The sequence below is a fragment of the Sceloporus occidentalis genome, unplaced genomic scaffold (genome assembly GCF_023333645.1).
Source record: "Sceloporus occidentalis isolate IW3139 unplaced genomic scaffold, rSceOcc1.0.p SCAF_107, whole genome shotgun sequence".
In the NCBI taxonomy this organism is placed as follows: Eukaryota; Metazoa; Chordata; class Lepidosauria; order Squamata; family Phrynosomatidae; genus Sceloporus; species Sceloporus occidentalis.
This window is the reverse complement of record NW_028317087.1, coordinates 3,461,063-3,464,022: the sequence shown is the minus strand read 5'-3', so window position 1 is coordinate 3,464,022 and position 2,960 is coordinate 3,461,063. Positions and strand designations below refer to the sequence as shown.

General features: G+C 46.2%; 1 pseudogene; it reads right to left on the bottom strand.

Annotated features, from left to right (window-relative positions):
* Nucleotides 1-373: 373 nt before the first annotated feature.
* On the bottom strand, nucleotides 374-2,960 carry LOC149283286 (DNA-dependent metalloprotease SPRTN pseudogene; annotated as a pseudogene).

Sequence of the window (2,960 nt, the reverse complement as noted above, 5' to 3'; positions counted from 1 at the left end):
CTTGCAGAACTGAAAATAAAATGTTGTGTAATTTGGGAAATGTAATGGTTAATGCCAAATAACGTATCACATAAATCATACCTCCCAAGGGTCCCTCTTTTGGACCTAAATTGACCCAATACCGCCTGTTCATCTTTCTTTAGCGCTGAGAATGTTTGGTGGGGATGAATGTAGCCCAAAAGATGCCTGTCTTTATCAGAAATTATGCACTTATATATATGTATAGTAAGGAATTCAATAGAAATGTTCACTTGGGTTTAAACAATTTAATTGGTATATAATACAATCAGGAACTAGTAGAACTCCAAGTAACAAAGTAGCACAAGAACCATGTGCTGATCAGTATGTATAGATGTTATAACATATCAATGAATTATTTGTCCATTCTGGCCCTCTTGCTAGGCAGTTGATGGTCACTGTTGTCATTTGGGGTGGCGGTTGGTGAACTGAAACTCCTCTTCTTCCCTTTTTGAATGTAGTTTTCAGGCCCATTCACTTTAATAAAAGTCCCCCCACAGGTAACCTGATTGTGTGACCACCAACGTTCCCGAGCAGAGGGTGTCCGATTTATTGCCCGCATTATGAAGCCAAACTTTGGCCCCCAAGCTCTGCAGGGACCATTACAGAGCCACCAGCAGTGGCGGATCTACCGGGGTCGCAGGGGTCGCGACTGCGACCGGGCCCCGGCGGCAGGGGGGCCCAAGCCAAGGGGGCCGCCCGAAATCTTTTTTTTTTACGTTTTTTTTTTTTTTTTTTTTTAAATAAGGCAGGGGCGTCCAAAATGCGGCCCGCGAGACCTCGAGGTGCGGCCCGCGTAAGATCGGCAGCCAGGGCAACCGATCTTACACGAGCCGCACCTCAAGCCCTGCTACTTACTTGTGGGAGGGTCTTCTGGACAGCACGGAGGAAGCGGAGTTCACGTGACTTCCTACTTCCTCTGTGCTTTAGCAGAGAAGGCAGAGGGAGGCCGCGCCCCCTGTTGAAGTCTGTGAGCGGCATCGAGGGAGCTGCAGTACAGGTAAGGGGGTGGGGAGGGTGTTTGAATGAGTGTGTGTGATTGAGGGAATGAATCTGTGAATTAATGATTATATGTGTGTGTGTGTGTGTGTGTGTGTGAGATAGCATGGATGTGTAAGTGCTGGAACCTAGGCATGATGGGACTGTGATTGCTGTTAGCAATCACACTCCTATCATGCCAAGTCAGCCAGTACATGCTGAAACCTGGCCAGCTGCCCCCCTTGTGTAGTGATGCTGCCAGCAGTATGGGGTCTGCACTTACAGCCACCCTGTACCAGCATGTACTGGCTGACTTGGCATGATAGGAGTGTGATTGCTAACAGCAATCACAGTCCCATAATGCCTAGGTTCCAGCATTTACTGGATGGATGTGTAAGTGCTGGAACCTAGGCATGATGGGACTGTGATTGCTGTTAGCAATCACACTCCTATCATGCCAAGTCAGCCAGTACATGCTGAAACCTGGCTAGCTGCCCCCCTTGTGTATTGATGCTGCCAGCAGTATGGGGTCTGCACATCACTTACAGCCATCCTGTACCAGCGTGTATTGGCTGACTTGGCATGATAGGAGTGTGATTGCTAACAGCAATCAGAGTCCCATCATGCCTAGGTTCCAGCATTTACTGGATGGATGTGTAAGTGCTGGAACCTAGGCATGATGGGACTGTGACTACTGTTAGCAATCACACTCCTATCATGCCAAGTCAGCTAGTACATGCTGAAACCTAGCTAGCTGCCCCCCTCGTGTAGTGATGCTGCCAGCAGTATGGGGTCTGCACATCACTTACAGCCACCCTGTACCAGCATGTACTGCTGACTTGGCATGATAGGAGTGTGATTGCTAACAGCAATCACAGCGAGCACAGTCCCATCATGCCTAGGTACCAGCATTTACTGGTTGCCTAGGCTAACAGCAATCACACTCCTATCATGCCAAGTCATATTGCTAATTTTGTCCTATTGTGTGTTACCTACTTTTATTAAATATGTGAGTTTTTATTATTATTTTTAAAGGTGGGGGTCATTTTCGGTTTTGGCTAAGTGAACCCTGAATGTTTTGGTCCAGAATTTTCATTTTAGTTCATCCCTAGAATAAATCTAGGGAATCCTGAATTTGTAGTCGCAAAACTTTCAAGGCCCAGAAATCAGTGAGAGGAAGAGTAAAGGTTTTGTGTCATTTTACTTTATTTTAATCTGCATATTTTATTAAAGGCCATATTTTTTGTCACAGTGGAAAAATGAGTGCGGCCCGCGCACGTATACAATTCTGATGAAGTGGCCCACTGCAGAAAAAACTTGGACACCCCTGGATTATGCCCTTTGTACATGCGCCCCTTTTTCTTTGATTATGATTCAATATGTAAATTGAATTTGTTGAATTAGTTGAAAAAAAATTGTTGGGTAAAAATCATGTTTTTTGGGGGGGGTGAGGGGGTGAGGGGGTGGGGGGGCCCTTAACAGATTCTCGCACCCGGGCCCTGAGGCGTCTAGTTACGCCCCTGGCCACCAGTGTTTTCTGCATTCAGCAACCTCTGCATGGAAATTGTGGTAGATGGAAATGTTGGCGCCAGTGATGTTATTTATGCGCTCCATGTGTTTGCAGAACTCTGGTCCGTGGGCTCCATCATCTCTGTATTGGCGTGTTACAACAGGAAAGCATGAATCATTTCATGGAGAAGGACCTCAACAAGATCTCTCCTTGATCTCAAACTCAATAGTGGCTTGCTGATATATATAGTGCACACGTCTTCATTTTCCTTGTAGTAACAAATCCCGCTGTTTAGTATCATCCTGCGGCTCCATTTTACTTCCACCCCCTTCAACTGTCCCTGGAAAAACATGCCATTAAATGACATGAACAATTCCTGGAGGTTGGGGTTTGGGTCCAGCACCTCCCAAGCAGGATCAATAACTGATAAGCACTCAGGATCTATATAATCCAT